The 13,851-nt window shown below is 43.4% G+C and overlaps 2 long non-coding RNA genes across 2 annotated transcripts in view; one reads left to right on the top strand and one right to left on the bottom strand.

Moving 5' to 3' along the window:
• LOC309614089 overlaps positions 1-13,851 on the bottom strand; it is a 164,176-nt gene that overhangs the window by 43,429 nt on the left and 106,896 nt on the right. The window lies entirely within an intron of this gene.
• On the top strand, positions 1,447-13,677 carry LOC309614095. Its single transcript, XR_014236015.1, has 2 exons — positions 1,447-4,749; positions 4,783-13,677. It is a non-coding gene; the product is annotated as an uncharacterized lncRNA (long non-coding RNA).

The raw sequence follows: 13,851 nt of genomic DNA, 5'->3' as shown, positions 1-13,851 counted from the left end.
CAGCTAAGTGTAGCCATGAGACCAAGTTCTAGCCAGTACGAGTGATGCATATACTACTTCCAGATGTTGCATTGAAAGAAAGGGACATGCCTTCCATTGCCTTCTTTTGTTACTTTCAGCTACTCCTCAGGAAGTGAGGATGAAGTATGGACTGTCTTGGACCATGCTCTATAAATGGCAGAGCAACAAGATAGAAGGAGGCTGGATCCCTGAGTGACCTCATGGAGCAGAGCTGCTGCAAGTCCTGGACTATTTCCAGACTGCTGCATGAAGGAAAAAGAAACTTCCATCTTTTTTAATTCATTGTTAATTTAGGTCTTCTTTATAGCAGTTGAATCTATATCCTAATACATGTTTCTGTATCTTTCTCTACAATATAGTTTGAATGACTGCATGTTTTTCTATCATATGAATGTTCAGCATCAAAATTTATTGAATCCAGAAAAAAGTTACTGAATAGAACTAATTTTAAATTCTTGGCCATTTGTATTTCTTTCAAACTTTTCTTTATAATAAACACCACTGCAATAAGAATCCTTGTACATAAACCTGTGGGTATATTACTGATTATTTTTTAGGTACATTTATAGAAGCAGAACTCCTAGGTCAAATAATACAAATTTTAAAATATTTTTTTCTTTCATGATTATCATGTGTTTGGTGTAGGAAGGTATCCTGCTTGAAATTCCAACTGAATGTTCTCCTATACAAATTTTTATTTGTATAGGTTTATAAGATTCATTTCATGTTTATGTTTATTTTTATTACCTTCTCCCTCCCATATGGATAGGAAGAAGTATAATTAGTCATGCAAGCTCTGGAGTCAGACTTCCTAGATTTGTGTGTGTGTGTAACCTTGGGGAAATTTCTTAACCTCTCTATATTCCACTTCCTCATTAAAGAAAAAAAAAGGCGTTCTAACAGTGCCCACCTTATGAAGATATGAGAATTGAGTTAATACAGGTAAAACATTTAGTGCCAACCATATAGGAAGTGCTCACTAACCATTCACTATTATTTTTATTCTTTCTAGGATTGTTTATGACATTTGCTTTCTGTTCAAAAAAATGTTTAGATCTATTCTAGGTATAAACTATTTCAGTTCTTACTGCCCACCATTGATAACCTGCATTTTCCATTCTTAAAGTGTTTGTTTCATAACTTGACATGTTGAAATGCATTTTCCAGTCTTTTTTTTTCCAGAAAAAAATATATACAAGCAGTATAATCACTGTCTCTGCATACCTATGAATGTTTTTACATTGTCTTCCAATATGAATGACCTCTTGTCTAGGCATAGAATTGGGGGGTAAATTTTCCTTCAAAGCTTCCACTCTAATTCTTTTCTTCTTCTGTACAGAATGTTGAGGAGAAATTTGCTATCATGCTGGTCTGATTTTTCTCCCTTTGTTTCTTTTAAAAATGTTTACCTTCAAGTGTACTGATAACGATTGTTTCTTTTTTTTTTTTTTATAGCTACTTTATTTATTTATTTATTTTATTTTTGGCTGTGTTGGGTCTTAGGTTCGTGCGAGGGCTTTCTCTAGTTGCGGCAAGTGGGGGCCACTCTTCATCGCGGTGCGGGGACCGCTCTTCATCGCGGTGCGCGGGCCTTTCACTATCGCGGCCCCTCCCGTTGCGGGGCACAGGCTCCAGACGCGCAGGCTCAGTAGTTGTGGCTCACGGGCCCAGCTGCTCCGTGGCATGTGGGATCTTCCCAGACCAGGGCTCGAACCGGTGTCCCCTGCATTGGCAGGCAGATTCTCAACCACTGCGCCACCAGGGAAGCCCACGATTGTTTCTTTATCCTTGAAATTTATAATCTTCCCTGGCAGTGACTATGGGATGGTTTCTTTTTCTTATTTATTATATGGGAAGACTTTCCATCTGTAGATTCCAGTCTTTCTTTAGCTCAATCAAGTTTTCTATAACCACACCTTTAGGTACTGTTCCTTCTACAACGAGTACGGCTGCTATTGTTTTCTCTTGCTGAGAACAACGCTCTGTGCTTCAAATCTCCTCCATATTCTTCATCCACACTCTGATCACTTTAAGCCCTTGTGTTCTGGGAGAACCTCCTAGTCATGGAGTCTCAATGATTTCCTCTCCTGAATACTTCTTAAATCTCTCTACCTCTCTCCATCCCAACTACTCCCATTCTAACAGGTCTTCCTGCTTAGTCCTGCACCTCTACAGTTCATTCCCGACTGAGCAGGAAAAAAAAAAAAAAAGCGTCTCTTTTAAGATGTAAATTAAGTCATTCTTCTCTCACCTTGTAAAATCCTTCATTGGTTTACAGTTGCATTTAGAATTAAACACAGTCAGGGCCCCCCTAGTGGCGCAGTGGTTAACAATCCGCCTGCCAATGCAGGGGACACGGGTTCAAGCCCTGATCTGGGAAGATCCCACATGCCACAGGGCAACTAAGCCCATGCACCACAACTACTGAGCCCGCGCTCTAGAGCCCGTGAGCCACAACTACTGAGCCCGCGCGCCACAGCTACTGAAGTCCATGCACCACAACTACCAAAGCCCACGCACCTAGAGCCCGTGCTCCACAACAAGAGAAGCCCCCGCAATGAGAAGCCCGCACACCACAACGAAGAGTAGCCCCCGCTCGCCACAACTAGAGAAAGACCGTGCATAGCAACGAAGACCCAGCACAGCCAAAAATAAATAAATAAAATAGAATTAAATAGTCACCTCAAGGCCTCCAACAAACTGCATGGTTTGGCCCTGTGGTTCCTAAGAGCTGTCCACCAACCTATCCCACAGTGGTCTATTAGGGTTGACAGCATTCTAGGATGGGTGCAGAGTTTGGAGTGGTAGGAAAATGCTATCTCTTATGAAATATGCCCCCAGGCACAGCTATCAGGACAAGGATTAAAAGAAGTGAAGACACAGGAGGTGAGAACACAGTATGGAGGAAGAAGTCGTCACAGTTTTGAAGGGCCAGTAAGTTCCAGGTTCTAAAAATCAGACTGGAAAAACGTTATCTCTTATGAAATATGCCCCAGGCACAGCTATCAGGACAAGGATGGAAAGAGGTGAAGACACAGGAGGTGAGAACACAGTATGGAGGAAGAAGTCATCACAGTTTTGAGGGGCCAGTAGGTTCCAGGTTCTAAAAATCAGACCAGGAAGGTAATAAAGGGCATATTTATTGAGCACCCACTATGGGCAAACACTGTTCTATATATAGCCTATTTAATCTTCCCATCTTTATTAACTATCCCGTTTTTCAACAAAGAAACTCTGAGAAAGTAAATGACTTGACCAAGATCCCATGGCTAATAAGACATGGGGACAAAGATAAAATTCAAGTCTGCATGATTTCAAAGTTTCTGATCTTTCCCTTTATCCTGTGGCCTCCCTAAAAGGTGAATTCCAACATGGCAGCTGGGGATAGAGCCATGTGGAAGTGGAAGGCTTTAATAGGTCCCCAAGTTGGAGATAAACTCCTTGCTCTGTTCCAGGAACTTTCAACCTTTATATTAGACTAGGCTAAGTTTGGCTAAAGCAATACAAGCAGATATTCCTGGCTGGAGGACAGCGTTTTTCCATGTTCCCTCCTATGGATCCACCATGCTTGTCATCATATGTGTCCATTTAGCATAAGGAGACCCTTTCCTATCTGCTCTTCATGGTCCTTCGAGATGGCAGAGCCAAGAGGTGAAAGAAGCCTGGGTTGCCAAGTCACCACATGGAAGGTTGTCCATCAAATACCTAATTGCACTGTGTCATATGCAAAAAAACAAAAAATTTATTGTTGAAAAGTTCACTGAGATTTTAGACTTCTTCGTTACAGCAACCAGCATTGATTACATTGACTAATACAAGTAATATCACAAGTTTAAAAACTGAGGCTGCAAAAGCCAAGGTTCATATTTGAGTAGACTCATGTCAAACTCAGGGCTCCTTTCCCCATGGCACACTGCCCCTGGTGACCTGAAACTTGTCCGGGTTCAGGCTCTAGCTCTCTATGGAACTCAGGGAAAGTCACTTCTCCTCTCTGGACCTCAGTTTTCCCTGTCTGCAGAATGACAGGAGCTTTGACCTGGATGGTGGCATGGGGCACTTGCTCTTTGAAGGCAAGTCTTACTGCTGCCTGCAGCCCAAATGCATTATTCTACAGTGACCCCACGCACAGTCACCACCCACAGTTCTTGGGCCATCAAGTCATTCATTGCAAAAGGAGGGTCAAAACTTTTCTTTTTCCCAAAAGATTCATCCCAGCTTGTTATATAATCATCTACATTTAGAATGCCTTTACAGTAACCATGGAAACCATGACATGTGTGTAGTTCAAACTTTGTTCAAAATCTGCTGATGAGGATAAAGAAATGGTTCCTTATGTGGACCTTAGAGGGACCAACATGGTTCCTCTCTTTCCTCTGTGGGACTTGGCTTGACTTCTGGCTGTGGGGAGCCAAGACCAGGAAGAGAAGGGCTTTCCTTATGGAGCTGACCAATATCTGAGCTGAATTTTGCCAGATTAACTGAGGCTTTCTAGGCACAAAAGAGATGGGGGGAGCTGTGGATGGGAGATAGAGCACATGCAAAAGCCTGGAAGTGTGAAGGACCTTGTTATGTCTAGGAAACAAGCAGATGGTTATTTTTCAGGCACAAGTGTGGTGAAGGGGACAGTGGAGAGGAGGAAGCTGGAAAGGTAGAGTGGAGGTAGGTCATCAAGGCATTTGTGTGCCAGGCTCAGGAATTTAGACTTAATTCTGTAGAGACGCCAGGAGGGTGGGAGGGGCTTTTGAGGGAGGTGAAAGGCAGATAGATGCTTAGCTCCACCCACCCCCTCGCCTCCAGACCTATAGTCAGCATCTCCCAGGGTAGGACCTAGACATTTATACTTTTCAAAACCTTTCCAACAGTATGGTGGTCCCCCAAAAAATTAAAAACAGAACTATCGTATGATCCAGCAATCCCACTTCTGGGTATATATCCAAAATTATTGAAAACAGGGTCTCAAAGAGGTATTTGTAGACACATGTTCATAGCAACATTACTCACAACAGCTAAGGGATGGAAGCAGCCCAAATGTCCATTGACGGATGAACAGATAAACAAAATGTGGTCCATACATACAGTGGAATATTATTCAGCCTTAATAAGGAAGGAAATTCTGACACATGGTACAACATGGATGAACATTGAGGACATTATGTCAAGTGAAATAAGCCAGTCACAAAAAAGACAAATACTATATGATTCCAGTTATATGAGGTACCTAGAATAGTCAAAATCATAGAGGTAGAAAGAATGATGGTTACAAGGAGTACGGGGAGGGGTAGTGGGGAATTGTTATTTAATAGAAATAGAGTTTCAGTTTTGCAAGATGAAAAAGTTCTGGACATGTGTTGCACAACAATGTGAATATAATTAACATTAACATGAACAATGGTTAAGATGATAAATTTTATGCTATGTGTTTTTACCACAATTAAAAATACTTTCCAGGTGTATCTGAGGTCCCACTGCTGGGAGCCCTGGGGAGCCACTGATAGAGCTATGGATGACTCACTATTAGGGGCATTATGAGGTCAAATTAACATTTCACGCAGAACAACCTAGCTGAAAAATGGAAGAGTGGATCAGATGGGATCAAAACTGAAGGTGAGAGAGAATTCCCTGGCGGTCCAGTGGTTAGGACTTGGCGTTTTCACTGCCTTGGCCCGGATTCATTCCCTGGTCAGGGAACTAATATCTCGCAAGCCACAAGGTGCAGCCAAAAAAAAAAAAACTGAAGGTGAGAAACGAAGCGACCAGCTGGGAGACTGTTGCAACAGTCAGCCAAGAGGAACTGGGGCTCTAAAGGGGTTGAGAGTGGGGAGGGAAAGCTGAGAGATGCTTCACCTAATCAGGTTTCATGAGACCCATTTTACAGGTAAGAAAATGAGGCTCAAAGTGGTAACTACCTTGCAGCAGGCCCAGAGCAGGTAGGAGTCACACCTAGGTAAGTCTGGTTCCAGGAGGTCAACCACACACAGTTCACTGCCCCTTAAGTCCAGCACTCATCCCCTGTCCAAGAAGCATGCTGAAAGATACATGTAGACTTCAGGAAAGGAAGACTCTCTTGCTGGAGGAAATGGCTGGATGGCCACCAGGCCACAACACGAGGCCTTGGACCAAGCCCCACGCAGGGAGTATGACCATGTTGAAGGCTGTTGTTAGCTTCAGGGACCAGAGCTGCCCCTGCTTTGGGCCAGAGGAGGTAGCAAACGCCAGCAGGGATTCAGCCTCCTCCCAGGCCCCAAGGATATTTCACTCAAGGCCACCTCAGGGCCCTTGCACTGGCTTTTCCTCTACAGGGAAATTCCTCTTTTCGCTCACTTTCCCATACCTGTTTAACCCTTACTACTCATCCTTCAGATCTCAGCTTTAACCACAAAGAAGCATTTCTTCTCACACACACCTGCACACACATACACCAGATCAAGCCAGTGCCCCCTGTCGTCCCTTCTCATAGTTCCCTATACTCCTATCAACTCATTCCGTCTCCCAGATGGAACAAACAGCATAGCTGAGCTGAGTAGCTGAGCGGAGATGTAGAGAGGAATCATTTAAAAGACGAGCAGGGTGAAGGGAAACACGAAGGCTCATGCAGTGCTCCAGACTAGAAACAGGGGGGCACCATGAACAGCCCAGCCGGAGGCCCAGCAGGAGGAAGCGGTACTGAACCTGAGAGCTGGGTGGAGAGCCGTGGCCCTCAGTAAGGACACAGTCAACAACCAGTGGTCTGGGGGAATAGATACCTCGACTGCATTTCCCTCCCTCTCTCTGGTCTCCGGCCAGGCCCCCGTTGGCCCAGTCCAACCTGACAGCTGAGAACAGAAGAGCCATTCGATGCAGATCACAGCGGTCAGCCCCCAGGGAAGCGTGGAGGAAGGTGGAGGTGGACCCAGAGAGGCAAACGAAAGGCACAGAGCACTTGCCTCACCTTGTAATTAAGGGAATATGTAAGTCTGTGTGATTATTCAAAGCCTGCCTGTCCCATTCAACCTTGAACCCCATGAGGGCAGGGGCTGGGTCACCATTTTATCCCTTGCAGTTAGCAGAGCACCTGCACACAAGGCACCCACTAAATATTCACTGAGTGAATGAATGAAAATATAAACGATCGGATGAATGAACAAACTCCTCGGTATGAAGAACAGACACTCACAGAGGGAAGGCCTCGGGATCAGTGAGGACCAGCCATTCCTCCTCAGAGCCAGAAAGCTGAGGAACATTGTCACTGAGCATCAGACATGACCTTCAGAGCCTTGTCATCCAGTCTGGGCCTCAGCCCTGTCCTGGGTGCAGGACCTGGAGTAGATGGTGCTGCCCTGACATACTAAGTCCTCCCCACTGACTCAGAGCTGGACCGCACTGCCCCAGACTCAGTGTGGGACCCCAGAGAACCCTATCCCTGCTACCCACAAACTCCCTAGAGAAGCCTAGCCCTGCAACCCAGGTTCTGCCACCAGCTCTCCACTGCCATAACGGACCCCTACATATGCACACCTGCCATATGTCCTGTCCTGAGGTCACCATACTTCCTCCATAGTGTGGTAGGACCATGCACTGTCCCCCACCTCTACCATCTGCCCACCATTTGGTCCTACAGCCATTTTACACCCTACTCTACCAGGCCACACCTAGCCCAGTCTCACTGTCTTCCCTCTTGGCTACTACTAAGTCCCAGCATTCCAGATGGGAATTTCTATGTAACATCCAACCAATCAAGGTGGCTGGGGGCAGGGGGCATCTAGGATCTGTAGGCTTTGTTCCTGAGTCAAGTTTCAAGCCAGTAAGGTCTAGCTCTGCCTTCCCGTCACCTCCCTCTACATGGAGAAGGATACCAAGTCTGCTGTGTATGGTTGTAAGAGTTCATCACACAAAGGTGCCCAGCTGGATGGAACTGTGTAGGTTGAAATCCAACCCACGCTCCACTGGCCAAACTGTGCACCTGGCATGAGCTGGGACTGCCCAAAGGAAGGAGTGCCTTTTTCTAATTTGAACAAAGATGCTTATGGATTAAGCGTCTACCCTAAAACTGACACTACATGAAATCTGGGCAAAAGAGCCTATACCCAACACAACTGGGCCTGAAATATTCTCTTTCTACCTCTGAATTTCATGAAGTCAGATGACTTCAAGTCCAGTCCTTCCTGTGGAAATTCATTACACAAAAAGACCTTCTGGAGTAACAAAAGATATCATTGCAATTACATTTATCAAAAAAAGTATGGCAATCAATGTCTCATGCACAGACCGCGTTTCAAATGCCCTTAATCAATGGCTGTGCTAATTACACATTTATTGCAATTAATTTCATTTCAATTATGCCTTAATTACTATCCTTGAGTGAGATTGGGCAGCTCAGAGAATTTGTGTCACCACAGAGCTAGGACCCAGAGATAAGTTGCCGTCCTTCGACTGAAAGATGCTACTCCATTAAAAGTTAGTTATTGGATCCAAGGTTTTTTGGGGAGGAGGGGGCTGGTTTCTCCAGGGAGGCAATTCATAATGTGAGTCTGAAATTGACTGTAGGATGGCAGGCAGCTGTGCTTACTAATTAACTGGAGCTGGTGTTTAATTTGCTTCTTATTGATGCCGATTCCTCACTGGTTCGTTAGCTGTGGTCAGAGGATAAATGCCTTCAGTGTTTATGCTTTTGTGCTGTCCTCAGCCTCTGGTTCAGTGCCACTTGTTCACTATCTTCCCTCCAAAGGAGGGCTCTTTCTTAGTACCTTCTCACATCTAAAAGGCTCAGCTCTGCATTCCTGGGGCAGGGCCCAGGATAGAGGCTCCTCATGCTGGTTGAGATGCCCAGGGAGAATACCATTTCAACAATCCAGACTGGGGTGTTGGGAAAGAACTTGCCCTGTGGCAAAGAAAGAGCAGCTTGTTTGGTAGACAGAATTCAGGCTCTGGAATCCCTAAGAGCGGGGTTCAAGTCCCAGTTCTGATACTTTCTAGTATTGTGGTCTTGGGCAAGCCATTTAATCTCCCTAAGCCAAGTAAATGAAAAACTGAAGTGCCCAATCCTTGGTAGGAGCTCAAAAAGTATCAACTGCCTTCCACAATAAACCCTTCTCTAGGACTTACAACAAGCCTGCCTCTGGGAGATTTACTTCCAAAAGATCTTTCTGTAAAACATCTTTTTAATCATTTCAGGAAAAAGGAAGTGTAGAAATCTGCTAGTCCAGACCTTCATCTTAAAGACGGGGAAACTGAGACCAAACAAGGGGATGCCAGAGGTCACACTGTCAGCTGGTGTCAGAATTAAACTAGAACTGGGTCACCTGACTCCTAACTGTAGACCTTTCCTGCTACATCACAAGATAGCATCTTTAGAAATTCATATGTCAGTATCTGGTAAAGATTGAAGATATACAAATATCCCATGTATGTGCTCCAGGAGAGAGGTATATTGATGTTTACTGCAGCATCATTTGTCAGCAGAAAAAAAAAAAGTATCAGCAACGTAAATATCCCTCAGTAGAGAAACACAGAGGCAAATGGTGATGGATTCACAGGATGGAATACTATACAGCAGTTAAAATGAATGTACTTGATCTATATTATCAGTATGGATAAAGTTCTAAAATATAATGTTTGAATTTTAAAAAGCAAGTTGCAGAATATTTTCAGCATGATATCACTTATGTTAATTTTTTAAATTTACAAAGGCAAAAAGAGAGACTGTAAGTCGATCCATATGTAATTTAGGTATTAGAACATGAGCAGGAAGAATATATAAACTAGAGGCAGTGGCTACCTGGAAGAATGGTGAACAGGATTGAGGAGGGGTACAAAGGGAACTTACAGCAGTAAGTGTAGCATGTTACTTATTTTTTTAAAGAAATATTTAAAGCAAATATGATTAAATGTTCACATGTGCTAGCTTTGGATGGTAGGTACTTGGCTTTCTTCCCAAATTCCTTGTTCTGTTTGAAATGTTCCAACATTACAACAAAAAAGGACAACAGTTAAGCTTTGATACAGGTTTTTCTGTCTAAAAAAAACTCAATGATCATCGTTTACTGAGAACAGAGACACTTAACTTTGAGATGGTTCCAGGTTAACACTCAACAGCACCAGAGGTAAGGTGACCACACATTCCAGTCTGCCAGGCCTAAACCCAGGCTATGGGACATTCATGGGTACTCAATAAATATTTATTAAATGAATTGATTAATTAATTAATTAAAATATAGTGGATACGCAAGTAATGCATTTTCTCTCCTTTGCTTATAAAGGTTCACAGGAAAATCAATGAAACGGGGCAAAGTGAGACATGCAGATTGATGACAAGCCCATTGCCTTTGTCTGGGTCCTAGACTCTTGGAGAAGGATGTTGGTGGCTGGGACTAGGGAGATGGTAGTGGAAATGGAGAAAGATGGACAGATTTCAAAGATAATTAGGAAATGAAATTAGTAGGATGTGCTGATGGAATAGATGTGGGGATTGAGGAGGAAGATCGATCTCATCTAAGACCCTGGCTTCACTACTCCCTGGGAGAGGACCAGGTTAGAGGGAGAGACCTTGAGTTCCATCTTGGATGCAATAAATTTAAGGAGCAACCCAAACTTCAAAGAGGAACACACACCTTTCACTTCTGCCTCCAAGGCCAATAATATCTCTTTCCTGGGGCTCTGTGTGTGGGCTCAGCCCTCCACAATGGCAGGGTGCCCCAGAGGGCTCCCAGCTTCCATTCCCTGGGTTTTCAGGAAGGTTGCAGGGACTCAGATATTAGTTAGCAGGCCTGTCAGACGGGCTTTGAAGCAGCAGGTCAGCCTAAGCCCAGCAAGGCTGCGTTGTCAATGTCTGCGTTGTCAAACTTAAAACAATTAAAAAGATCCGGGTAAGAGTGTGCCCCCAACACCACCACTAGGCTTTCATCCCGACTGGATCCCAAAAGGGATCTGTGCCGAGAGCCTGTCTGTCTCCTGGGGAACAGGGGCCGGTGCCAGGTACATAGAAATATAAAAAGGGTCTGGCCCCCGAATTCCCAGGGAAATGCTCTGCTCTGACGGTGTTGGCATATAGCCAACAGTCAACGTCTGCCTTCGTAGCCCTGAAAAGAGAACATAGGGGAAAACCCTTCTGTGAGTGGAGGGTTTTACAGTGCCAGTGAAAATTATGCACAGAATGATGAACATAATCAAAATCTTTGTGGGCCATGCTGGAAAGGCCTCTTGTTTTAAACATCAGTCTTGCTCTTGGGTCTCGTTCATTTTTTTCGGTCCTGAAGAGTGCAGAAACCTTGGCTTTATCCAGGTGGACTGGCTGAGGCTGGGTGGCTGCAAATGGACTTCCCAAAGGCTGAACGCAGTTGCTTTTCTTTCAGCTTTTCTTAAAATTTTTCATTTATTTTTCTCCCATCCTCACCCTGGCCTAGGGCCAGTGCTTTTGGGTTGAATAAATTTAAATGTCATTATTGATAATGCGAAAAGCCAAGCCCACCTTTGAGCCATGTTGCACGATGTAACCTTTCCAGACGGGAGGATTATAGGCCCTCAATAGCTCCACTGCCACTTATCCATCAGTGCACCAAGTCCCAGGCCAAGTTCTGTGCAACTCTAGGTGTCGCCAATGATTTCAATGACTCCTGCAAACCTCTCAAAATTTTCTCAAAACAAATCGAATTTTCATTCAGTATCCAATTAAAAATAAGTATACATCATGCAAGATTTTGAAGCAGAGCTTCTTAACCCGGGTTCTACAGGTCTGTGGATAGAATTCAGTGATCTAGGAACGTGGGCAGGAAAAAGTTACATCTTTTATTCACCAATCTCTGATTGAAACTTGGAATTTTCTTCCATTATGAATAAAGAAAACAAACCACAGTGGTATTAGAAGGACGTGGGCTTTCACCAATTAAACTCATGAATATTTTCATACCACCTAACAATTGCTACATATTTCAGATATTTTGAAACATTTACATTCAACACTACTTTGCAATCACAGTATTTATTAAGCCGTCCACTAGGTTGATAGTTAAAGTGTTAATAAAGAAGCACATTTATCACAATATCACAAAATTTTTTCTTAACATTTGGATAACTATATTTCAATATAATTGGTTTCCTTTGGAAGCCTATGTATTTGTTATGCATTTAAAAATTTTATACTTGAACAGAGGTCCATAGGCCCCACTAAACTAATGAGAGGGTCTATGTAGATTAAAAAGGCTAGGAACCCTGCTTTGGGTTGGGAAGTGAGGAGAAAGAGGAAGAAAATGAAGGAAGAAATTTAATAATGATGGATGGAGAACCTATTAATGTACCATCTATTCTGAACTTACCACTGGGGGAAAGGCATCTGAAGATCAAAACAACAAGATTCCACCTCTCTTCCACCTCCTTCCTAAATCAACACTTCTCAAACTTTAATTTTGTGTAGTAAAGAATTTAGCCTTGCCCAAAGAAAAGTCTAGCCTTTGTTCCCAGCGCCTGGAAGGTAACCTCTAAAACCTTGAAATTTCCTGAGTGAGAGGAGTAAGACTTTGGGGATGGTTTGTTATGCAGCAACAGCTGACTGATATACCTTTGGACACTAGTGGTTACCCCTATCTGACTGAACTTCCTGTGTCCCCATCTTCTCTAGATCAGTTCCCCCAGAATCTAGCTCAAGTCAGGGGCAAACCCTGTGCCAGTTCCCAACCCTCCCTCTCCACCTTCTCTGTTCCCATTTTGCTTCTCATTAACTGTGTGATCTTGGGGAAAAAAATATTTAACTTCTCTGAGCCTCACTTCTTTAGGCTTGTTGGGAATTTTGGTTGTAGATGTTAACACACTTTCTAGGACAATTCTAAGGCATCTGGAAGATGTTCAATAAATGGTAATAAATCAACAATTCCAGACTGATTCCTAAGAAATTCCTCACTCCATTGAGATGTCAGAGAAAGAAAAAAACCCTAAGCTGGCTGGCTGGATGGATGGGTGGATGAGGATGTCGTACCTTTGGAAGGGCAGATAAACAGATGGGTGGATGGTTCATGGATGGACAAATGGAGCCCCTCATCCCTGGGGATACCCAACTGCCTCACATTTTCTTCTTTTCCTCTCCCATCTAGCTCCCACTCATTCCTCTCCTTCAAAATCAACTCCAGGGTTATTTTAAGTGTCCTTTTGAACAAATCACAAATCTCAAATTGGCTGGTGAGGGTTTCTAGCATTCTAATTGTGAAACATGCTTCTGAATGACTTAGGAGCTGAGGGAAGCTTGAAAAAAGCCCAAGATGCTGAGAGAAAATGAGAAACATGACATTTTGAAAAGGAAACCAATTTTCTTTAACTAAAACTGTTGCCTCTGTAAACCATATTAAACATCCAATAAATTCACATAATGCTAAGTCCCTCACAAAAGAGAGAGGGGAGAAGAGAGGAAGAAAGAGAAAAAAGGATCAGAAAAACCTTGCAGAGATTTCCAAAGTCATATTTTCCCATTAAAAACAATTGCTTTGATCCTTATGATAATTATTAAGAGTCAGACTACCTGGATTCAAATACAGGCTCTGCCACTTACAAGTGGAGTAACCTTGGGCAAATCACTTAACCTCTCCATGCTTCAATTCCTTCATCTACAAAATGAGGATAATAATAATACCTACTTCATTGGGTAGTTGTGAGGATTACTGAGATAATATAGGTAAAGCTCTTAGAAATCATCCAGGCACGTGGTAAATGCATGGTAAACGCGAGCAAATATTACTACTATTACTCCTGCACACACTCACTAGGTGAAGAACACAGCTGCAGGACCTGTGTAACCTAGGGAATATGAATAGATTTAGGACTGCAGTGACTACTCTGAAGACCCTCATTGTCCTTTACAGCTTCACATAT

The sequence above is a fragment of the Balaenoptera borealis genome, assembly GCF_965194805.1.
Source record: "Balaenoptera borealis genome assembly, chromosome: 16".
NCBI lineage: Eukaryota > Metazoa > Chordata > Mammalia > Artiodactyla > Balaenopteridae > Balaenoptera > Balaenoptera borealis.
This window is presented reverse-complemented; position numbering and strand designations above follow the sequence as displayed.